The sequence below is a fragment of the Bemisia tabaci genome, chromosome 3, assembly GCF_918797505.1.
Source record: "Bemisia tabaci chromosome 3, PGI_BMITA_v3".
Taxonomy (NCBI): Eukaryota; Metazoa; Arthropoda; class Insecta; order Hemiptera; family Aleyrodidae; genus Bemisia; species Bemisia tabaci.
This window is the reverse complement of record NC_092795.1, coordinates 34,504,478-34,530,951: the sequence shown is the minus strand read 5'-3', so window position 1 is coordinate 34,530,951 and position 26,474 is coordinate 34,504,478. Positions and strand designations below refer to the sequence as shown.

Here is a 26,474-nt window from a genome sequence, read left to right as displayed (position 1 = left end):
AATAATTATTCCGGCATTTGAGCGTGAATTTGCTATTTTTCGCAAATTTACCATGTTTTAGTTAACGATGGAGTAAAACTGACTTCAGATTCGTGATCAGCGACCCAAAAAACATATAAAAACATGTATTGCATGCCAACAAAGGTGATACTCTAATTAATGCCGCCTAGATCTGGCTCTGGAACCAATGTGCGCCGCGCCGCGGCGAGCGTGTGATATGCCTAACTTGAGCTCGAACGAATCTGATGAGCATGATCCGCTCCGTGACTAGGAAAGCAATATCGGAGAATGTCGTTTTTGGTGCTCATTGTTACTGAGGGCTGAAATTATCAACACTCGATCACTCATTATTCTAACTGGCGGGAAGTTAGAAAATAAAATAAGAGGATTTATTTTTTTGAAAAACCTTTTTTTTTTTCTTTCTAAACACCTGACGATGCGGTTGCTCGAAACGGCTGTAGTGTACGAAGTATCAACAACAATTTTAGAAAAATCGGTAAGTAAGTTGCCCATCGGAGTTACGTATAAGAGAAGTTTCAACCAGAAATACTGAATCGGAAAGAAACAAATTTTCAAGTTTCAAAGTTTGTGGTCTTTGAGTCTATTTGTTAAGAAAAATATGATTGGATTCTACGTCCATGGGTGAAAAGAGCTAAAAGCACACTGGGGGAAAAAAAAAAAAAAAAAACCATTGGATCTAGAGTCCAGACTCTTGAAAAAGTTGACAAGAAAAAATACTCTTGATTCAATCAGATTTAAGCTTAAATCAAAAGGATATCCGCTCAAATTAAGAGGCTTGGTTCTTGATTTAAGCAAAAATCCGATTGAATCAAGAGTGTTTTTTCTTGTCGATGTTTTTAAGAGTCTGGACTCTAGATCCAATGTGTTTTTTTTTTCCAGTGTAATTGAAGCTGATAGAGATGCATACCACCAGATAGGGAGGAGGTTTAACATTATTTGAGGATAGGTATACAAATAATTAGTCCACATTCAACTCCCTAGCATTAAATAAAAACAAGAGTCTGAAAAAATATGTAAGAAAAAAAAAAACTAATCAGAAATAGCGTAGAATCCCGAACACTTGTGAGTAAAATGATGCGGGGAAATTTTAAAATAGTGCTGTATCCATGTTTTGATTTGAAAAAGTTCATAAGAAAGGAGAAAATCCAACTTACGTAAAACATGCTTAGCTGTTGCGTCATTTTTCCAAAAATTGTCACTTATGCACTTATTGTTAGAGATGTTAGTAACTTGTTGCAAATGAAAGGTTAAAAATCACACGAGAGATTTTCGGCACGATCGATAGAAAAGTCAAGCGAATGTCAAGAATTTTTTGAGAGAACACGCGGAAAATTAATGAAAATATCGATATTTTCTTAAATAATAACGTTGAAAGGCCGGCCTAAGAGGACCCGGCCAGCTGTCAATCCACGCCATTTAATGCTCAAAACTGATATGCGTAATCCACGCGTGCACCAAACACGCCGAAGCAGGTGAGTCCTTGGTGATGATCAGTGATTACTCGAATTGCACGCACAAAATCACACCATTAGTTACACGCAGTACCGTGAAAACGCATGAGTAGACGTATTACGCATGTAATACTTCCTCGCCTCTAGCAATAATGCTGCCGAAATAATCTGCGTATTTCCCATTGGTTCCCTTTCGAATCGAAAATATGACCCTCCATCATTTGGCATCGGTGTTGGGTGCAATAAAGTTTTGGCCAGTATTTGTCTGATTTTCCGATAAGAAATAGGGTATGTAACAAAAAGAACTATTTAAAAAAAACTGCAACGCTGATTGAACACGCCTACATCCGACGAACTGAGGCCATGTAAGCGATTAAAGATAGAGATAAGGGGAAATAGAACAGTTTTATGGTCACGTTATTTCCCTTCGCAAAAATTTCCAAATCTTTATCGAGAGAGGGGCCCGAGACCGTAGGAATGACTGCTCCCTTTCATGCAAATTGGTCATGAGAATAAGTCACAAAATGTTTGGTTATGAATCGAAGTAAAGCTTTTCAATAATAATATATAAAACCGGGTCATTAGAGGCGCCGCAAGAAAAATGTACAGGGACCTGGAAAAGCATTTTCCTCCATTTTAAGGTGAACTCGATCTGTTTACTTGTCTTACGAGACTCCTTTTATCTACATCTCTTGCTCATCATGACAAGCAACTTAAACGCGCGGCGGTCCGGGATGATGTCCAACACTGTGCGTAGCGTAGCGAGGGCTGAGAAAGTCAAAACGCCTTCAACATTTGGTATATGCAACACGGACATCCCTTGTGCACGAATAATTGTATCAAGGAGTTGTTAAGAACGTGTCGCGTCGCAGCCGCTGTTCGTAGCTGCAAAAACACTTCACTTATTTTTCTTGCTTACTAGAAATATTACCAATCACTACACTCTATATGTTCTGTTATTCTTACTCATTTTTCAAATCAATAAACTTGATGCATCGAGAAAATTTATTAAGTTCATACTGATAGTGAAAAGTGCTTTGTACCTCCGACGGATATCTAACGTGCAATATACTCGTACATTATGTCCTAGCGAGCAGGTTAGTTATTCGTACCATTTCTTAGGGACGGGAAATGGGGATCAAAAAATAATCAATTTTTCTGTGACAACATTTTGATCAATTGATAGTTATTTTCATTTATTCTTTTCAGCAAATGAATTTTAGACCAGTTATTGGGCGATTTTGATTTCCTCTCTGGGAATGGTAAATTTTGAGTTATATCAAGAATTCCCATAGCTAGTGGCAAAAAACAAGATTGCCTACATCGATATTCTTTTTGGTACATTTTAGGATTTCTTAAAGTGTTACAAGCATTCCAAATTAGCGCTGGAAACAACAAGAAATGCACGAAGTATGGCATCGATTGTTCTGTTTGCTCGATGCATAGATTAGGCACCATCGAGTTCTCTTGAACTTGACTCGGAATATCGGGAGGAGTCGCATAAAAAAACCCGGAATATGTGGAAATAGGAAGAAGCAATTAAAATTAAGGGGGCTTGCCTGGCCCCCGTCATCGACAGACGCGCGGAGAATCGGAATTCGCGGATGAGCGTACGTTTGGGTGGACCGGAACCGAATTAAAATCGAGGTTGCAAATCATTGGAGATATCTTACCGTTCCACTAGAGCGAGTGCTGCGGGATTTTTGGCTCGCGAGCGCCATCTGGCAACAGAGAGGAGGAAGCATCGGGGATGAGTCGAGACATGAATCGATTAGGTGCCCGACACGGATTTTGCAAGGTTGACCGCAACCGTGCATGCTCTCTTGAGTTGGATTAGTTGTGTACAAAATCATCACATTTTGTCTGATTGTATTCTTTCATAAAGCAAACTTATTCCATCCCATGGAAAACTGCCGGGCCCTAGTTTTGACTAGTCAAAACTCACCGAGTCGTCAAAGAACAGAAAAAACCAAAAGAAAGAGACAAACAAACATTGAGCCATGGAGGAACTTTCCGAAAGCCGGCTCAAACTAATATAATATGACACACACTGATTGCGGTAATCGCACGGATCGTGAGACGGGACGTTGGAGTTTTTTAGCCGACGTACGTAAAAAGTTCAGCTTAAATCTGATATCTCATTACAAAAGGTAAAAGCTCACACACAAACACAATTTGAATGGACGTAACTAGTGTTGCTCCAAACAGCGTATCTTTTTGAGGGAAAATTGTGCTTGTACATGTGTGAGCTTTTTCCCTCTGTAATGAGATATCAGCTTTAAGCTAAACTTTTTACGCACGTTGCCCAAAAAACTCCAAATAATATGAGTTTCTAGGTTGGGTTCAGAGGGTTAGGTTACACTAAGTTTGATTACTTTCGGTTATACATAGAGGTAGATTAGGTCATTCATTCATCACTAGAGTCAATTTATTTAGTTACATTGAGTCAGACTAGATTTGAAAGGGGCTGAGCATTGCTTATGTGGTGTTTTCTTCTTTTACGTTGAAAAATTCCTTTTTCATATTTTTTTTTTTTTTTTTTTTTTTTTTTTTTTTTTTTAGCTTTTTAGTGTGACGTGATAACCAAAACGGGAACTTTTTTTCATCTGAAACTGTATTGATGAAACTACAACGAAGGCACTACATTATTAATTTCGTCAAGATACGCCTTTAATTCGACATTAAATCGTTAGTTCTCATAAAGCGTTAAGTAAGTGGATAGCTTTATCATTCTTTATCATTTAAAGAAAATACCGTTTGGACTTCCAGAACATCTCATCTTCCCAAAAACCGCAAGAGAACCATGACCTGAGCAAACAGTTTTGAAGGTAATCATCGAGGAGAGATACTAATTATTTATATCATGTGATGCTACGCCACAGAAAGACCATGAGATAACTGTTTAATCCTACTAAACTTGAGAGGAACGCCTTAGGTAGACGCGACTTCAGTGGAGGGAGAGGGGGACTCAATTGCACTTTCAATCTAATGGAACACAACCTGTGATGCGCTTCGTGTAATCTCAGTCGTAGCACAGATCAGTAAGCAGAATGAAAAGATTTGTTACATTTTCGACAAAATTGATAGTAACAATTGAGGAGCACACATATTTCAAATATTAGGATGCAGAGGTTTTAAAAAAAGAGCTTGATGCAAAAACGGCTTTTTTCGCCCCCCCTCTGGAAGTTCTTCAGACTTTGTCTATTGATTACTCATACTTGAGCGCTTCTTTTCCCAAATTTTCAGACCCCCAAAAAATTTTGGGGGGGAGCTAGGGGGGGTGGAAGTCAAAACCTATGAACCTCGATATCTCTTGAACAAAGAAAGATATCGAAGTCCGGTTTGGACGAAAAAATCGTCTAAAATTGCATACTTTAAGATTCTAAAGGTCAAAATCCCGATATCACATTTTTAAGTCAACATATGTGCTTTTTTCCAGTTTTTAGGTCTAGAAAATTTCTTTTAAACGAAAAATTTACAAAGATCTCAATTTTTTATTTGAACCAAAACCAGTTTTTTAAATTGTTCGTCTTTTTCCGCATCCAACGAGTGGTCCATTAAGCTGGGGAACCAAACGGTTCCGGAGTTATGATCGATTGAAGTTTCCGCTCAACGCGCGCCGACCGATTTTCGCGCGCAAAAAAGTCGGATTTGACTGTTATTAGATCAGATTGAATGTTCAAACTGAGCAAAATGCTTTATTAGGGACTCTTGAGGGTCGCTGAGTTCAGAAATTACCGATACTTCCAAAAAATTCACGTTTTTAAAATTGCAGCTCCGCAGCGCTATTTTAGAGGCCCACTGAGCGCCGACCGGCCGCTCAGTGGTCCTGTCCGAAGCTGCAATTTTAAAAACGTGAATTTTTTGGAAGTATCGGTAATTTCTGAACTCAGCGACCCTCAAGAGTCCCTAATAAAGCATTTTGCTCAGTTTGAACATTCAATCTGATCTAATAACAGTCAAATCCGACTTTTTTGCGCGCGAAAATCGGTCGGCGCGCGTTGAGCGGAAACTTCAATCGATCATAACTCCGGAACCGTTTGGTTCCCCAGCTTAATGGACCACTCGTTGGATGCGGAAAAAGACGAACAATTTAAAAAACTGGTTTTGGTTCAAATAAAAAATTGAGATCTTTGTAAATTTTTCGTTTAAAAGAAATTTTCTAGACCTAAAAACTGGAAAAAAGCACATATGTTGACTTAAAAATGTGATATCGGGATTTCGACCTTTAGAATCTTAAAGTATGCAATTTTAGACGATTTTTCGTCCAAACCGGACTTCGATATCTTTCTTTGTTCAAGAGATATCGAGGTTCATAGGTTTTGACTTCCACCCCCCCTAGCTCCCCCCCAAAATTTTTTGGGGGTCTGAAAATTTGGGAAAAGAAGCGCTCAAGTATGAGTAATCAATAGACAAAGTCTGAAGAACTTCCAGAGGGGGGGCGAAAAAAGCCGTTTCTGCATCAAGCTCTTTCCCATTATAAAAAAAAAAAAAAAAAAAAAAAAAAAAAAAAAAAAAAAAAAAAAAAAAAAAAAAAAAACCGTATAAGAGCATGGGAATAATTTGAAGAACGCGCCGCATAATTTGGAAAACTTGTGAGATGATTAAACATAGCGTCTACCAAATATTGAGTTGCTTTAAAAATTAACCAATAATGAAAGTAATTTGGCATCGGTGAAATGATTTCAACGTGAGAATCGTTGCCTTACATATCAATGAGCGGCTTCGTCTTGTTCTTGGTCTCGGTCTCGGTCATTGGGGCTCTTCGGCCCAGGGTTGCCTTTTTCAATAAAATTATTAGACATTTCAAAACTTGAAATGTAATGTTAAACACAAGTGTAAAATCGATAAAATTCATGACCAACCTTTCCAATTTTCCAGAAATGAAAATGATAAATCTCGGCACGTATTTTTTTTTTACTTACTCATTCATGAAAATGTTTTACGTGTTTCCTCTTTTTTGGAATAAAAATATCGAAAATGTACGGCTGTTTTCAATAAAATATGAACTGGCTCATTTGTTACAGTTCTCGAAGGTTTGGAAGTTTTCGAAAAACCGACGATGGTGTCGAAATAGCTTTAAATCGATGCGCCGTGTTTTCTGCATTATAAGTGTTGAATCCAGTATCTAAAAATTTCTGACATTTTTTGTTTCATGTTTTGAAAAAAAATGAGCCAAAATAAAATTTTCCCCCATAAAATTATCTTACAATAAAAAATACGCAGACAGGAATACACACAGACGGGTTGACATTGTGAATCTCGGGGGGGGGGGGGGGGGGGTGGCGGCGAAAATGTAGAGAAAATGCCGGAGGTAAAATGTGAACAAAAAAATTGCTCCGTTTTGGCCCAATTTGACAACCTAAGACATAAATAAGGGATCTTTCGTCTTCCTGCTCTTTGCCGAATCCTCAGTTTAATCTCTCCCTCCCACAAGACCCCCTTTTCTTGGAGGCGATCAGTACTTACTCACGGAATGGCGGGATATGCGGCGACTTGACCTCTGAGCAGTGACTAAAGAAAGGGAAAAGAGTGAATCACCGCGAGTACCCTCTCAATTCATTGTTTAACGTAACACGAGTAGCCTTCGATCGTCCGGAAAAACTAATATCACCATTCCGCAATTTATTTCATTGTAGACATGTTACGTATGTTCTACGCGCACCATGAGTTAAAAATGCACTTCAGATGTATCCAAATTTCTCTTCGGAGTTTTGTCACAGAAAAAATAAAGGAATAATGACAACTTCCTGGATTCATGAGTAAATATTTTAATGCGTAGAGAAAATCACATTAAGTGTCGATTTGTAATTGGAGATACACGTAAGTTTATCTTTTAAAGTTCCCTACCTGAATCTTTCATGGGGAGGCATAAAGCCAAGAAATGCTATGGGAAACCAGTAAAAGGCTCTCAAGGAGCTTTTAAAGTTGATCATTCATTGCGGTATTGATAATGAACGCTATATGAACAGACTAGATAAGCATTAATCCTTTCTGTCATGACACTTCCATCCTGCATCATATGTAATATGCATTATCAAAATTATGCAGCCAAACAACCAAACATCGCTATTTGGTTTTTTTTTCTTTCTTTCTTTTTTTTTTAATAAGAATGATAGGAAAAATACGTGACGACCTGAAGACGTTTGTCTCGACTGCCCCTGCTATTTTTACGTCTAAATGATAAAGTTAATCGCGGGGTAGTTTAGACAAACGTTTCGAAGTCGTAATTCAAGTTGCCATTTTCTTTTCTATGCCATGACGAAATTTGAAAAGTTTACAAATGTCTGCCCAGTTTGAACTAATTTGGATGTCGACATTTTCTCTCCTTTTGTAACACCCTTCAATCAATAACATCTAGTTGAAGATTTTTTACGTTCATAGGGAGGTTAGATAACAGCCCGAAATAAATAAAAAAAATGATGATCAAGGAAACAGCGTTGCGATATTGCGGGAAGCACCTTAACCTTAACCCTACCTTTGAACGGATAATTTTCCACTGATTTGGCAACGCGGCTAGGCAAATCAGTACGTATGAATAAACATCAGGCTGCGCAATTACAACGAGAGTTTGTAATTGCGAGTGAGCGGGTAGGTTTGACGCGTCGTTGCAAGGCTGAGCGGAGATTGCTGAACCTCCCGTGGAAAATCGGGCATTTTTCCGCAAGATCAGTTCCGATGCGCCCGACAAGAGGTCGCTCGATGCACGAGTGATTTTATATAAATTGCATCGCAGCGAACCAGGAAACGCGGAAACACGCACGAACTCACCGTTTGGACCGTCGACTCCCGTGTTTGTGTTTGTCGTTGAGCAACGGAAAAACTGACGCTGATGCCGCTTGCAAAACGGCGCACAGTGGATCGAGTCAATCAGAGAGGTCGGACATGAAATTTTTGACTAAATCTACAAATTTTGATGTTTATTTCGTCACATTTTAAGTTTCAAGGGGTGCTTTTATAAGGAAATTTCACGAGGAAACCAATGGAAACGCTTTTAAACGCGCAAAGTTTTGTAAGAACGGAGTTATGAGCTTTTAAAGTCTCTAAATTTTGTCCGACCTCTCCCATTGACTCGATCCACTGTGCGGCGGTTCAACAGACAATGCAAGGATTCACGCGAGCGCCTTTGATGTCTTACTTGTTGTTGTACACGATCCGGGGGTAAGAAAACTGACGCAGCCCGCGGAATCATGGCTCATCAGACAATGCAAACATTTTTACGAGGTTCTTTTGTCCCTTGCTTACTCAATTTGAAGTCGTCCTCACACGATCCAAGTACGTCAATGGACCACTAGACAAGGTACGAATTTCAGCATTCTGATACATGTTTCATAACCAAAATTTCACGTAAAACACGATACACACAACGAAAAGTTACCGAAATCAACTCCTACGAAGATATTTATTGATTCATTGATGACGAGGAATTCAAACGCACCGCTCACTGAAAACTCAATGCTCTACGTGAGTCACATCGCGCGCTACAACGGTTATCATGACAGTCTCTGCGATATGAAAAATGTGCATCCTCAATCTTGACGCTTTGGCTCAACTATAAGCAAATTGCTTATAGCTTGAACAAACATGGTGGGAAATGAAGATTGCTCGATTGAGAAGCTTGCTGAAACGTTGTAGTGCGCGATGTGAATCACGTAGAGCATTGAGTTTTCATGAGCGGGTGGTTTCAAATTCCACGCAACAATGAAATAAAAGTTAATATCTTCGTAAGGAGTTAGTTTCAGTAATTTTCGTTGCGCGAATCGTGTTTTACGTGAAATTCTGGTTAAGAAACATGTATCAGAATGCTGAAATTGGTACCTTGTCTAGTGGTCCATTACACTGAAAAAAAAACTCCGGCCGTGGAAGCCGTACCTAGGACTATATAGACATACCGTCCGCGTTCCAGGCTTACAGGCCGAAAGTTCCGGGCGTAGCACCCGGAGCAATCGAAGCTACGGCTTCAGCGTCTGGAACTTTCGGCCTCTGAGCCCAGAACGGACGGTATGTGGTATAAAGACGGTATGTCTATATGTGGCCCGGCACTTTTTTTTCCAGAGCAGTATACTAATTGACGCACTTGTTCATTGGCCCATGGTGCAAGGCAAAGTAATCATCAACCCATGGTGCAGAGTAGAGTAATCAATTAATCATCAACCCAGTTTAGTGTTATGATTTTAGCCGCGTGATGTATGCGTAAGTGGCCGTTTTTAAAATACTCAACGCTCTAGGGAGCATGGATTTGAGCCTGCTTGATGGATGCGTGGTAGGATGAGGAGGGAGTCCAGGATTGCGTTACGTAAAAGAAAGTTCGGAATTCTTTATCCATAATTCAACACAACACGCAAATTTGAAGAAGACGGGGTGTCAAACAGAGGGCTAAATATTTTTTTTTTTTTTTTTAAATACTGGTACACGTACTTTATGTCCACTTTTTTTACGTCCACAGACTTTTCGTCCACAATTTTTACGTCCACAGTTCTGAAGCCCATACTATTGTTAAGTCCATTACTTAAACGTCCACTAAGTTAAGTCCACAAATGTAAAGTCCACTAAAATCAAATTCAAGCGTCATATTTTAGTCCATGTGTAAAATTATATTGACAATATCGAAATGAGAAAATTAAGAGAGAATGAGGTGTTGTTATCGTAACTCATATTTTAAATGAAATGTTAATTTCTTCTTTTGATTCATCTTTTCAAATTGTCTTTGGTAAATACTTGGTTTTATTTCTATCCTTGAAATTTCCGATATAAAATGTACCGATGATGATGATGTCCGATGAGTTAATGTACTTAAATGTACATACTTTTTTTTAAATGAAATTGATTACTTCATTTTAAAAACATTTACATTTTTAAAACGTGGTAAATATTTGTAAAACCTTTTCCAAGCAATGGCATCGATATGAATTTCAATGAGCCGTAGTTGTGATAAAAGAAACTATACAAAAATTAATAAAAGAGGAAAAAAAACTAAGAAGCACGCAATTTTTGTTTTTAACTTATTTGTACATCGACCTCCTTGAGTCAAATACGTCCAATTTTGAGCGTTTGGTTGCGCTTACGTGCTGCAGCACAGTAAAAGCCCAAAACATAAAATAATAAATTTGAATGCTTTGGAAATCATTTTTGACACGGAACCACTAATATATTTACAAAAAACACATTATATTTTCCAGTAGTACATATTTCTTTTTCATCAGTTTAAAAGTGAATAATCAATGCAGAGAGTGCAAAAATTTCAAAATCATGAGTTGAAAAACGCTGACTCCGCGAGTTTAAATATTAGAGCCTAACACAGAGCGGAGCGGCGTGTTAGCAGCGCAGAACGCGCACTGGCGCCTACAAACCTAACGGGATACTTCACGAATTGCGCAACGCGTGAGGTATCCCGTTAGGTTTGAAGGCGCCAATGCGCGTTTGGCGCTGGCTGCCCGCCCGCCGCGCTGCGCCGCAGCGTACCACGGCGCTTGAAGCAACTATTTCACACCAGAGGTATTGCACATTATTATATATTGGGGGGGGGGCCTAAAGTGAAAAAAAGAAGACAGAATTCTTCAAACTACATGAAGGCCATATCATGATTATAGGAGTTTCCAGAATGATGACCTATTCAAAATTCGTTTATTTACTCACGAGCATCGGAGGGAATGCTCTTTGTTTCTTCGTAATGTATGCAGAGATTATCTTAAAACGCATTATTATCCGACAGTTCTTCTTATCAAAATGTGTTGTTTTAGGAATCAGGAGGATTATGACTCTTCAATTTTATTAGAATCATACAAATGAATCAAATCCACCTCTTTGTCAAAACCGCTTGCACAATTTTCAAATCAACAAAATTCTGGTGAGACCTTTCTTTGATTATTGTTATGGAAAAGATATGATGTCTATGAGGAAATGAATCTTTCTTTTCACAAGAGTGTATGATTCATAATTTGAAAAGACGCGATTGTGTAACTATCCTGCAATAAGACTGTTATTAAAAAAAATAAAAAAACTCCACGACCGTGCCTACGTATTTTTCATGACTTAGCGAAGATTGTGCAACTTATCCCTCTTCCAACAACACGTTAGACGCACGATCCAGTTAAAAGCTTTACCAAAGATTTTCCAGAAAATCTAAAAAATGTTGAAAAATATTTCATATTGTCAGGTAAACTTTTTACAGTTTAGAAAGTATCAGCAAAATGTCAACGCATTCACAGACGTTGACACCTTCGATCTCAAGACGCCTCTATGTTTTACTTCAGTTGCCTATTTTTTTCCTCGCAGGATTCGTCGAAAACTGAAAAAACTTATACATAATTTGTAGGAATGCAAGACCTACTTCTTCGAGTCGATCCAATTTTAGTCAATTCCATTACTTTAGTGTGATGAGAAAAATTAGTGTGCAATGCTTACTGAACAGGGACTGATGATGTATCATTAAACTTTAAGACGACAGGAATTTTTCAGCTCTTCTTAGCATAAAACTAGACACACGAACGTATTTAGCATCTATTTAGAGGTCAAGTTCCTCAGAGCATTCTTCCGTCCTGGCGCGTCTAGACGTCTGTCACCAGTGACTCTCACAGTTCTCATTAATTTAGTCGCGATTTTTGGTGGAACAAGCGTTCAAATGACTCCTCGTCATGGTGTGTTTTCCTGTGGCTCATTTCGGCCAAATTTACAGCCACCATCGTAAATTAGGCTTCGTCTCGCGAAATATAATTTGGCGTCTAAAATTCTCCTCGTGTTATAAGTCTGTCAGCACCACAATAACATTTAAAAAGTTAATAAAATAGAAAAAAATAAAATAATAACATTATAGTTTCCCAGGCTTTTGATAGGTTCTCCTTCGGCTCTTTTCAGCAAAAATTGCTCAAATTTTCGTTTCAGATGAAGATCAAAAAAATATACTTTATACATATATAAAAAATGTAAAACTTGACTTTTTTACGCCGTTAAGGATTGATCCCCGGGAAATCCATTCATCTCCCCAATTCGATTCCCTGTTCATCAAAGGCACCCTATCTGTACAAATAGATGGATGGAAAGCATCAACGATTTTTTTACTGAACAACCAGGATTATTTGAGATAGCAGCAGCACGTGGCCAGGCAGTCCCACTGTGTCGAGCGTGTTGCCTAACCGAGCCGGAGCAGTGGAGTGATCGGTGCGGTGGAGTACATAATTGTCGCGTCGCATACGTTTTGGTCTGGTGAACTTGAACTACGTTACGTGTCACCTCACTTGTCACCCTTCCTGTCCCACTTCCCATTTCCTACACATCGCCCCCACCATGAGTCCCGTTCTAAACTTCATCGATTGGTATGCAAAGAAATAGTTTTTGAAGTTCCTTGGTGAAGTCACCAACCGCGCCTGAAGTACACCACCCTATTATGAAAAATACTGCTGATTCACCTCTGTTGAGGCGCTGCGCGTTTACCACTCATTTTACTGATTGTGAGTGGAGATTCCTCCGAGGAAATCCTCATTGCAAAATGTAGTCACGGAAGTTAAGGTACGGAAGGCAGAGCAGGGTTGGTCTCCGGAATTGATTGGACCACGATTGTGCCCCAAAGAGAAAATGAAATTCAGATCAAATCTCATTTGGACAACATTTTGTGATAAAGGACAAAAATTTCTAGCTCATCTTGGCTAATCAACGTGTATATCCCTCTCGTTGCCCTAAGCAGGAGGGTACTTTTATTTGGACAACATTTTGAATAAGGAACTACTACTTCTGGCTCATTTTAAAAACAACGTACGTGCCGTAAGTATCCCCGTGCAGATAGGTGATTTTATGGATGAGCCAAAAATAGTGATTCCTCATTACAAAATGAGGGTCCATTTGTGAGTAATAAACAGGAGTTTCTCTGTACAAGATACATGGTAAAATCATTTTACTAGAGACGAAAAAATTTCGTGGTTTGAAACTGCGGGAACTTTCTCTGGTTTTCAAGAAGCTGCTATAGTATGAGTGATCCCTAGGAATCTGGTTGGTGAGATATAGATTCCCACGAATGTCCCTATTTCGGGAGATGAATTGGGCCCGGTGAATCTCGGTTGAGCAAACAGCGCACAAACATCCGATTGGTCATAGCTGATACGATGACTCGTTGCCCATCGTTTGTGCGGAACCCGACCTCAATTAAACTGGTCAAGTGACGCAGTTAACACCGAACAACCAACAGCACAACACCCGCGACAGTTGTGCCGAGAGAAACGCTGTGTCAGGTGAACCAGCCGCATGTCGATCGATCGATTCGAATTCGATTATTTGCAAACTGAGGATGGCCTGCAGACGATAATTCCCTCCGATTGTGCACTCCCGCCGCCGAGTAGTTCCGGTGTCTGCACCGAGAACTGATGCGCAGAAAACACCAGGATCCGCTATTTACGCCTGTAAACAAATCGTGTGGGAACAGCTTCATCTTTGGAGAGAAAATTTGCTGGTCCACGAGAGAAATGTGTGTTGAGATATATGTTTGCCCGAGGGAGAATGAACTTGATTGGTCAGGAAGGAAATACACAAGTTTTTCTCGTATTACTTTTCGTCAAAGAGGAGGTTATTTCCGCATGATCATTTTGTTCACGCGAGCAAGAAACGGGCTCTTATATTCTCTGCGCTTTACCTCTAATTCATACATCATCACCTTAAGCTCTCTGACTCCCTATTTTTTCATTTTTTCCACAATTTGTCCTAAAAATCTACCAGACCGATTTTCATGGTTTTTGCGGCTATCGATAAAAGGAATAGTCCCTAAATGAGCCGGCTCTAGTTAGTTGAACTCACACCTTGGTATTTACCCAATATACTTGAGTGTTCTTTTAGAGGCAATTATTTGAATCTTCTTGCTTTTAAGCAGGCAATGAATGTTCCAGAAAATTGACATTGTCGTGATAAAAATCAGTAACAGTTTACTTCATCGGCATAATAGGCGACGTTGATATTAAATTCAGGTGCAAGAGAAACAAGCAAAGCGCCATCAGTTAGTGTCACATACTACGAACACTATACGGATATCATTATAACGCCTGGATACAACTATTCGAACTCTGCGGATGTCCGTGTTGCATACGCTCGAAGATGAAGGCGTTTTGGCTCTCCGGGCACGCACCGCGCTTCATTCACCCGCGGCGCTACACGGCGCGGCGGGCCGGCGGGCTGCACTGCGACGATCCAAAATAAAATGGTATACATGAGTGCTATCTATTCTTCGTTTATACTACAAAGACGTCCACTACGCACAAATAGTTGTACACATGCGTAGAGTGTGAGTATATTCCGTACCTCAATTTTGATAAAAAGGAGGTGAGAAGGTCCCACCCCACCGTCCCAGATTTGATTCCTGGCCGGACGAACGGAGTTTGATGGTCTCCCCTCCCCCCCCCCCCCCAAAAAATAGTATAATAAATGTTACACGATGTTGCATTGATAAGTAGCAACGTTGCGAACTTTGTTTGAACTTTATTAAACTTTTGGCTATCACGGTTGACTCATCGGTTTTTCTCATGATCGGAGCCATCAAACAGCAATCGACGCATACTGCCTATGTCGATAGTTCAATGTGCTCTCTCGACAGCGAGTGAAAAAACCCGGACCTCGTGAGGTCTGCCATTAACATCGATCTTGCCCCGTTGATCAGTAACCAGCTTCCTTTTAATACCGTAAGCGAGGCACCTACATTGCGTCACTGCAAGCTGACTCAGTCGCCGAAAGTTCGATGAGTATGATGTCCCCGTATCCCACTACATGGGTGGGACCGGACACGCTTCACGGCTTCCTACCCACTATGAAACCAAGCATACTTGCAGCCGATAAAGTTGTAAATCCCATGTGGTTGAACTGTGGGTGAATTGTGGGGCTCGGAGGGAAAGGCGCATAAGTATAGTTTTTTCTAATTCGAGAAATACGCGTTTGAAGTTTCGAAATTATATGCATCCTTGTGTCGAAGAGAAAGTTCGAACTGACTTTCTGATGCTTAAAAATCAATATTCGGGAGCGAATTATTCACAGAATATGCATTAAGATTAGTTTCATTTGAGACCATTTATATCTCGATTCTTCCAAAGACTGCACTTATGCGCATCTTGTCCTCCAAGCCCCTCAAATATAATAGAACATTTTCTTGGCATGATTTTGATAAGGTGTGAAATCTACCTATCGGGATGGCTCCGCATTTTGTAAAGTTCGTCAAAGAGTGACTAATGCCTAAATATTTAAATTTATACATTTTTGCAAATCTTTGGTTTCTCGGGTATAAAATAACGAAAATAGACCGTCATAATTAGATAACGCAACGGTTTTTTTATAAGAATTCCAGAGAAAACAAGTCTCTCTGGTCTAGTGAATTCTACAATATTTTCTGTTGTTTTGAGAAAACATATTTATCAATGCTTCGATGAAAATATATTAAAGGACCATGAAATTGGTCGGTAAAACACAACGAGTAAATTTAACGGAAAACACAAAAAAGTGCCGTCTATACTCTAGTATTTTGCCGTGCTAAGGAAAAACGTCGTATGAACCTTCAGGCGTTGCCGAATTTCCTATAATAAAACACGAATTTCCTGGTAAAATTATGACTATTTTTCTTCTAATTTTTCAGATAATTTTGTTTGTAATTCGACCTAAAGTTCCTTAAAATATCAAGGAAAAATATTCATAACTTTCTTCAAAAAATAACATTTTATTGAAGGAAATTTCGCAACTCTCGAATAGTCATACGGCGTTCTTCCTGAGCTCGGCAGTATTGTTCTGAAAACGTCATCCTTTACAAATAATTTCAAACAGGGTTTAATTCTATCTCCGTCACAATTAACTGATGGCTTATTCATACTTTTTCTCTATAATCCACGCAGTATTCAACGAGACTCCTCCGCAATACGCTGGCTCGTGATCCACTCCACTCTAAATGATCTATACTTTCTCGAGCCCATCGGTCCAGGATTAGTTCTCCCTTCGGATCGTGATTCAGCGGTGCTGAGACCTGAACTTGTTCCTCGCGTTAAGTAATCGATGACGATGACGGTGACGGTAAAACACCCAATCGGAACCCGGTCAGCCATCGTATGACGTCACCTGTTCCCGGCAATAAAGCTCACCGCTTGCCTTAGTAGTCGTATGATAGTGATAGGAGTGATGAGCCGACGCACAGTGGATCGAGTCAATTAGAAAGGTCGGACATTAAATTTTTGACTAAAACTGCAAATTTTGATCGTTTGTTTCGTCATATTTTAAGTTTCAGGGGGTGCTGAAGAAAATTCTACGGTATGCAGACAGTACGTCTACAGAAAAAAGGGCTACAAAAAAGGGCTACCTTTTTTAGTCTACAGTCAAAACGTCTACATTAAAATGCCTATTGAAATTATGTCTACAGTCAAATATGTCTACGCTATTAAAATGTCTACGGTTTGTTTGCCCACATGTCAAAATATTTATGTTGGCCACCAAAAATATATAATATTAATAAAATAAAAAAATAAATAAAATATATATAAAATATACATGTTGGTATTTATAGGGTCGATTTTTCGAGAAATGTGACTCGAAATTTTTACGCATCAGCTTCTGCAGCATCCACAGCCTCGTCCTGTCTTTGGGGATACAATTTCAAATGAAATTCTTATTAGACGACATAAATATTTACTTTGACATTTTTGGAGTGGGCAGTCAAACCAAAGACATTTTAATACTGCAGACATATTTTACTATAGACACTATTTTAATGGGCATTTTCATGTAGACATTTTGACTGTAGACCAAAAAAGGTAGCCCTTTTTCGTGTAGACCTACTGTCCGTAAACCAATTCTACGAGAAAACCAAGAAAACCACTTTTGTAGCCTCAAAGTTTTGTATAAACGGAGTTATAAGCGTTTGAAGTTCCCAAAGTTTGTCCGACTCCTCCTATTGACTCGATCCACTGTGCGACGTTTGGTATACTAACCTTGCCCACGCCGCGCTTCTTATGCACTTAATGACGGTCGGTTCCGACTCCCGCGCTAAGTTCAAAGTCGAGACGCTGCCGTTGCAAACTGCACACAATTCGTTCGAGATTTCTTTGTTATATGGAAACTAGATAGCACATAACTACTTTCATAAACTCGATCATACAATCTGGTCACTAAGCCATTTTGTTCTGATATTTTGGGAGAAAAACTGTACCGATTACAATTTGTTTTGAAATTCATCGATTCAACGGCACAAAACCGTTCGGTGTAAAGGTCGAGGTAGAAACCTCCTCCATTTTTCCTTATTTTCTGTCTGCTTTTTCTCCTCCTCATTTACCTCTACCTTTCCTGTCTATACCCTCTGTTCTAGAAAATCTAAATCCGGGGTTGGATGGGGTGGGGGGGAGGGAATCGCCAACCCCTAAGAAAATAATCCTCCGCGTAAAGTCCCTGACACGGAAAAAAGTGTTAGGGGTCATCTCCTAAAATTGTGGTACTAACCCCATTTTTTGGATGATATGGTCATTTCCAACTGCTTGTGGTAGTGCTGCAACTCAAGTTGGGGTAGCGTCACAACATTTGAGTTGGCAACCTAATTTATTGGGATACTGCCACAATTAATTGAGGTAACAACCCCTGTCTCTTTTTTTCGTGGACTCAATTCGGTAGTATAGGGTGAGTTATTGTTACTAGCTTTATGAGAAACTAGAAAACTCGGTAATTTTTGAACACACTGTCCTCCCTAATTATAAATCACCGACGATCGTTCCGACCACAATTTTTAGCGAACTTATTGTTTAGAGGTTTAGACGTATTTTAATTTTAAGGGAAAAGACATTTAAATTAAATGTGACCTTGCAACAGCAATAGTAAAGAATTAATACAGTAGCATTCATACTACGAATCAGCCCATTTTGAAAGTCAAGAGGAAATTATGAGCAACGAAAGTAAATTTTATGAGAAGAATCTTTGCAAAATATCCCGGGAATTAAAGATTGCAATGCAATTTATTCAGTATTTTACACACTTAAGACGTTCTACTCCGTTCTCAGCCCTTAAACTTATTGTTTGCATTCCCTACCCCTTAACACAGCGAACAATGCCAATACCAGGCATCTTGCCCAGCTATCGTATGCACTATGCAGTCTTCCCCAACGTAATGTCATCCGAGGCTGTTTGCGGACGCTTCCATTGAAGAAAAAGCAATGATATAACTTTGCTGAAATCATACTAATCAACGGAAATAAGCTTATCAGAACAAATTGCACCCTTTCCTGCTTGTGATTATTCATACGCAAAAACAATCATAATTGGAGCGGTTCGTGGGGAAACCCACCGCGTCATTCATTGGCTCCCATTAATGACCAGTGTCCCTCCTTCCATCCAGCTAAACCCATGGGCTCCCTGCATCTCCGATCAGTCCTCCACGTAATTTGCAACTGGTGACTGGAATTGCGTCTTTCAGGAAGTGATTATGAAATCGACTCCCGGAACCCTAGATTACTCCTCTCAAAACTCACATACATCGTGCGTTTGAATCAATCAGAACTGGTTTCAGGACATATCGCGATCGATTGCATTATTGTTGAAATCGGTGATGATAGACTGATTTAGTGATCACTCTCACATTATGCAACCCATCAATTTTTGCTCAATAGCTGGAGACGAATGTTCAATTTGACAACCCAATAGTTCGGGCGATACCTTACGCCAGGAGCGTACGGACGTCTAAAGGTTACACGCCGTCATTATTGACAAAGCTTCGCAATCAAAAATTAATACTTACCTACAAAGCTCTCTGATTATGAAGGAAATCATGCATATCAATCGCCGCTTACCTGCAAAAAATAAAGAGAAAAGTTCAGTTACATGCCATCAAAACTGAAATTGACAAGTGAGCGTACGGAATAGAAATATTTTTAGGATACGGAATGCTACTGTTGGGTTATTTTTGGATACACCAATACGCACAATTTTGATTTAGATGTTTATAATTTCAAACAACGATATAGAATAACACTAACATGAAATGAGTAAAATTGAATGCGGTGTGCCTGCACGAGCTGAAATCAAGGACTTGCATATTTTGCCTGTCATTAAAATGGCCCTGATTGGATTGTACTTTATGAATTAATCCAGAAACACGCATCTCTATTGCTCATTTTGACGACCGTCAAGCATTACGATGCAAATTTCCGAGCAAGGGAAACATTACTTTGACCTGTGTTGGAATTCCGTGCCATAATGTTCCAGTGTCCCAACTTGAAAAATTGATGACCCTGATTTTTTTTTTTTTATTTACCAAAATAATTCCGTAAATCTATGCAAAGATTTTCCGTGGTCCTCCGATAATATTCATAGGCGTTTACTAACAAAAAAACCTAAACGTATCGTGACTGCAATGAGTGTGAACGTCAAGCGTAGTGCCTCAAGGAGAACAACTTGCAGATTAGCACGGTTGCTAAATGGAAATTTTGCAATATTTTCTTATGCCAACCGATAATTGATATTCTTAAGAAAAAAGCGCTGTTAGGAAGAGAACCATGATTGAGATATATCGAATCTCTTTGGTGTTACTCTGAGGAACATTGTAAAATGGTATACAATTATTGGTAATGGTGGACGTACCGCATCAAACTCTAGTATCACACGGATATCCATTTTTCTAAGTATCCATTTCGCAACGAGAACTTTATTCAAATATATTATTACGACGCAGTTACATAGGTTTACGACTGATCGTATGTTATTTTCGAAAAAAATTATATTACATATAATGAGGTTGGCAAAAAGTGCGATTGGTGATAATCGTCAAAGGATGGCAATGACCCTCCTCCCATCCTCAATAAATCACAGCCCTGCATGGGGCCCAGTGTCCATACTCTCCCTATTAAGGAACTCTAGTCTTATCAACATCTTCGTCTCTCGATATTCTACAAAACAACGCGCATCCTTGGTTCTGCCTCATTTTGAACTACACTGCCGTGCTAAGGAAAAACGTCGTAAGAGCCTACAGACGTTGCAATATGTCCCTCAATCAAAGCAGAATTTAACAGGAGTATTGCGAATATTTTTCTTCAAATTTTCCAGACAATTTTGTTTGCAATTTGATCTAAATTATATAGACATTTCATGGGAAAATATGCATAATTTTCCTCAAACATACATGTTAAATCCAGGGAAATTCGGCAACATCCGAATGTTCATACGGCATTCTTCCTTAGCACACACTGGAAAAAAAACACATTGGATCTAGAGTCATTTTCGACTCTAGAGACTTCGAGTCATCTTCGGTCTTTGGGAGTCGAAAATGACATCATATTCGACGTCATGACCAGACAGCTTGTCTGGTATGGTCATGTCAATAGAATGACGGACGAAAGGCTGCCAAAGAAGTTGCTTGATTGGGTTCCTCCTGGAAGGAGACGAAGGGGACGCCCAGTGAAAGGGTGGCGACAGGGGATTTTAGAAGAAATGAGGGTTTGTCAACTCCCTGAAGGGCTTTGGGAGGATAGGGGACTTTGGCGGCTAGGGGTCGCAGAGCGCCAAAAAGCGCTATAAAAGCGACTTTATACATACATACATCTAGAGTCCAGACTCTTGAAAACATTGACAAGAAAAAGAGAGTCTTGATTCAATCAGATTTAAGCTTAAATCAAAAGGAAATCCGCTCAAATTAAGAGGCTTGGTTCTTGATTTAAGCTAGATTCTGATTGAATCAAGAGTATTTTTTCTTGTCGATGTTTTTAAGAGTCTGGACTCTAGATCCAATGTGTTTTTTTTTTTTTTTTCAGTGCAGCGATGATGCACCGGGAAACTGCGTTTTTCCTGCAAGCGCGGCAGCGGCGAACGAGGCATTATCCGCGGAAAAAAATGAAAGAGGGAAATTAATTGCAGCCGGGATGATGTGTTACTCCGCCGCCACATGGTCAGGGTCGTAAACGAAGCAACGAACGGCGCGCGCCGTGCCACTCCGACTCCCGACTCAAAAATTTCTTCCCGCTTCCCCCGCCCCCGCCTCACAGTGGGTCGAGTCGATAGGAGAGGTCGGACACAATTTGGAAACTTTAAACGCTTATAACTCCGTTCCGTTTATACAAAACTTGAAGGTTCTAAAAGTGGTTTCTATTGGTTTCCTCGTAAAATTTTCTTCTTAAAGCACCCCTTGAACTGCACGGTGGACTCTCGATAGTTCGAACCTCGATAATTCGAAAACCTCATTAATTCGAAGGAAAGTCTGTTTCCCTTGAAAATCTCTCGATGATTCGAAGAAAATCAATGTATTTTTCTCCCCTCATTATTTCGAAATTTTTAAGCTGGCGCGGCCCTCTCTAATTCGAAATTTCTCCACATGGAATCTCTTTAATTCGAACTCTATTTCGAAACCTCGCTAATTCGAAGAAAAAGCCGATTCCCTTCAATTTCGAATTATCGAGAGTCCACTGTAAAATGTGACGAAATAATCATGCAAATTTGCAGTTTCAGTCAAAAATTTTACGTCCGACCTCTCCAATTGACTCGATCCACTGTGCGCCTTCCCAGCGGACGCGCACGAAAAAGTAATGAAAAGCTCGTGGAAACCCCGAGCCGTGATCTCCATACTTGTTGAATCACCCGAGCAGATACCACTTCAAATGTTGGCAAAAAATACGGGACTCGCTTGAATTTACCGACGGAAAACACCGACATTAAAAAGGATCCGCATTCATGGCTTGCGAATTTTTTTTTGTCTTACATATATCGATCGCATGGGTAGTCCCCCTAGCAGTTCGACCCTGTTTTATCTGTTTAATTCGAAAGTGTTTTTGCTTAGATGCGTTTTAATGGGTTCGCCTGGAGTTAAGTGTTGGAAAATCCAAAGCCTTAAAGTGGCACACGTCATTATTGCGTAACCGAAATAGATACTACTTTGAATGGTTGAACCAAGATTCCAAAAAGCCAATCATTTCAACAGGTTACCACGGAAAGTACATAATTAGAGCAGAAAATATCCGTTTCTCGACCATAGGGCTTATTATTGAAATCTATAGATAAAGCTATAGAAAAAGAAGACATAGGCAGTATGGAGCGATCCTATAGGTTGAAAAGGGTGGTTCCTATGGACCAAGGGAGAAAATAATGGACTAGCTATAAGGTCTCTTATGGGTTGCCGTTAGTTAGTCTATTACTTCACCCGCTTCCAACAATGGGATTCCTCTATATCCCTTATGTCTTCTTTGTCTGTAGCTTTGTCTACCAGTTTCAATAATCGACTTGCGGGCTGGACTCCCTGAAAAAGTTGACCGCTATTAAAAAACCGATGAAAATTTTTGTAAGTACTTACATTGTACGCATCAATGGTCGATGGTTTACATTAAATTATTTCGAGTACCTCAGATAGAGGCATCCTTTTCAAGTTTACCCGTTTACCTACACATGAAGTCTGCCATCTGTCTTCATTTTAATAATCCCTCTTTGGTTCTCTACCGAGCCTCAAGTAATTAGATCCAGTTCATATCTGGTATATAATCACGTCGTTGTCAGGTTGATATTAAAATATCAAATAATGCATTATAACTTGGGTTAAATCCTGTATTTATTACACGAGAGCGGCAACTTCTTGTCTCCTGAGCGCGGTGACGAGGAAAAACTTTGACGATTGAAAAGCGTGGTTAACGCGTCGGAGCCGATGCCAAATTTTCGAACGTTCTCACATTTATTGAAGGAATAAGCGAATGATTGGTTTACCATGACTTTGTTTACAGTAGTCATATCAGCCAGTTAGACGGATTCACCGGTAAAATGGGAATATCAAACATTACACTGCTTTTTATACACTAAATTATCCTTTCATCCTCTCATCCTTATTATCATTTTTTTTCCAATTGTCAATCAAGACTCTTCATAAATAGTAACTCAAATCTCATGATAATAGTTTTTGGGGACGAAACAGTATTAATTATTTAAATGTTGAAACATTAATTCATCTATCAATAAAAACGCATTTATGATAATGTTTGTATACGAGTAGATGTTTCTTTTTATAGAAAAATTAATAATAGTTAATACGGTTTTGTTCCTGAAAACTTCATAACTGCTTTGGTGCATGCATATCATCCTCCTTGCATTCTAGATGCTTAGGTTCCTTCTGGCAATAATGGTAAGACAACCAAAATATTTCCGTTGCAGAAAATCTGTACTGGGATTTTTTCGCACCAATGCCGAAATTGTCGTCATTACTGTCTAATTATTGAAAAAATTGGTAGACATTCACAGAAAATATGATGACTCCCCTTAATATGGTATATTTACCTACTGCAGGTCGGATTAGCCAATTGTGTCAATGTAATTTTAGCGGAGGCTGCGGAGTTGACTGACACCCGTAAAATCAATCTAACACTGCTACCTGTCATATGAGCCCCGATATTTGGGGACTTTAACATCAAATATTTTCTTAAGACAGGCGGATATCTTGTTATTCATATCTCTGAACGTCCCAATGAACTTTGATGCCTACCATCATCGTATCATAAACGTGATTGTTCAGGTTGCTTCAAAATCAATGTCGTTTGATTTATTTTCAAAAGACGATTGATTACTTTAATGTACCTTTTCTATTGGCGAGGTGGCAATGATCGACTATCGATATTTTCCCATTCGAAGCTATTGCAAAGAATCGATTATTAAGATGTTCGTTGCGAGCACCCTGTACATCATCGATCCTTATCCATAGGTTTAATGGCAGATCAATCGATAAATCGCAAAGCACGCCACGCCACCGCTGTTTTCGTTAGTAGTGTGCACAGTCAGTGCAAAGATCGCGGCAATAATCCACTGTGCGTCCATTTTATGGATCCTTATCGTGCTTTTTCTTCAGGTGACGAAGGCAACGCGGCAGGGCGCCGCAGAGTTACATATCGGCGGAATTTCACCCAGTTTTTTCTTCGACTTTTTTGTCGGTCGAGGAAAAATAATAACGACGCCGGCGTCGGCGGCGGCAGTGGCGCGGCGTCGGAAAAAACGACACATCATTCGCCTGAATCACTCGCCAGCTCCGGCCGCAATTCAAAATGGCAAACATTTCCGCATGAGTGAAGCACCGCGCAACCCCTCTAATCAGAGCCCCCTGCCGCCCTCGATTGGCCGATTGTGAATCGGGTCTGTCTCAACTCTCTTGCTGATAGCACTGCCAGCTGATATCCAGCGCCGGCGCCGAGGAGTCTGTGTCGGTTGCAAAATGGCAATGGGTGCTCGGCGAATTTTCTGCGCTACTGCCGGAATCACATGCTGAATTTGGCAGCTGTATATTAGAGTACCTATGTAGGGAGAGTATGGGCAAGTCGAAAATTTTGAGGTTAGGTGAAGCTCTTAGACCCCAAAAGGGTAGGCAATCTATTAATTCAAATTATCAAGAGTGATTTATAACCACAATTGTCACAATCACAAATTTAGGGGGCGGCAAATGTTGTAATTCCTTCAAACGCAGGTATCAAGAAAAAAATCTGATTCAGAAAAAAAATTAAAAACGAAAGAAGTCGAAAAAATCTCTCATTTCCTGAGAGTTAAAGTATGGTAATTTCTAATTTGTTCGTCTACCGGTGATACAAGAGACAGCGCCTTTCATTAGTCTAGTTGAGAGAGAAACCAAACACGCAATTTGGCCGGGAGCGGCGCGGCGCAGAGAGCAATGATGACGAGGACTTGAGATTGAAAGAAGAAGCCCTCGGCGAGCCGGTCAGCGTGGAACACATATCAGCGCCTACAAGACTCCACGAATACTTCACGCATTGCGTCAAATGCAGTGCGGTCAGCGGCGCAGCGGTTGGCGTGAAACTCATAGTGCCTACAAGACTGCATGAATACTTCACGCATTGCGTCAAAAACAGTGCGGTCAGCAGCGGTCGGCGTGAAACGCGTAGCGCCTACAAGACTCTAGGGATACCTCATGCATTGCGCCAAACACACTGCAGTTGGCTCGGGGGCGGAAATTAAAATCATTAAACCACATTCATGTTTATTCTTCCATAATTTTTTCGTTAATTTCTTACAAATGAAAAGCCTTGTCCACACAGAGATAGGTTTACGGAGCTTAATTTTCGCGCAAAGTTCCGTGAACTTTGGTTAAGGTTGATAGGGCTTTCACAAAAAATGTGCCCAACACGAGTAAACGCGTCTTGTGCATCTCTCCTCCTCCGGCACGTTCACTTCATGGTTTGAATCGGTGTCTCAAAACGAACGAGAAGGGGCGGCAAAATACAGGCGGCCTATGGGCGGCAAGTAGGTAAATCCGTCCTTGACAGCCCTTATTGCCGGGAAATCATTGGTATTTTTAATGATTTGATTTCTTTCTAAGAGATTAGGGGCCGTCCCTAAATTACGTAGCGCGCTTTTTCGGCATTTTTGACCGCCCGCTCTAAAGCGTTACGTGATTTAGGGACGTCCCCACTTATTCCCTCCTATTATTTACAATTTATGATACTTATAGTAAGTTACCACAATTTTTGGTGTAACGCACCAACTTTAGTTCGCTGGGTCAGCAAAGCTAACTTTTTCTCAGTGTATCGGTGCACCAATAATTTGTTCGTATTTCGTGACATAAGATACATATTTTTGCGGAGGTTTCTTGTATATACTTTCTTCTCTCTTGTCTGATAATCATTCTTTTGGTGAATTACTGTCTCGTACGATTCTTTTTCGGTCGTTGTTGGCACGAGTCCGTAGAATCACAATTCCGCCGAGCGCCTCATCGCTTGCCGTGGCGCGGCGCGGCTTGGCAGGAGGCGCGGCAACGCGCTAATTGCCATTTTCATCCATCCTTTGACTAATGGTCACCGTGAAATCTCGAATTAAACGCAATTTATGGGCCCTACGCGCCGTCGGGGGGAACAAAGTAGCTCGCCCCCTTCCTCCCCTGACCATGCCCCTCCCCCCTCCGCCCCGGACGACGACACCAGGCACCACCGACTCCTGAGTTAGAGACGAGCTTCGAGTGATCGAAGCTGAGAGACTACATTTTATCATCTTAGTCACTTTTTCCTCTTTTGTTTCTTTTTAATTTTTGTCTAAGAGCTCTCAATTTCATCC

At 40.1% G+C, this 26,474-nt stretch overlaps 1 protein-coding gene across 4 annotated transcripts in view; it reads right to left on the bottom strand.

Annotated features, from left to right (window-relative positions):
- Mmp1 (Matrix metalloproteinase 1) overlaps positions 1-26,474 on the bottom strand; it is a 95,952-nt gene that overhangs the window by 62,257 nt on the left and 7,221 nt on the right. The window lies entirely within an intron of this gene.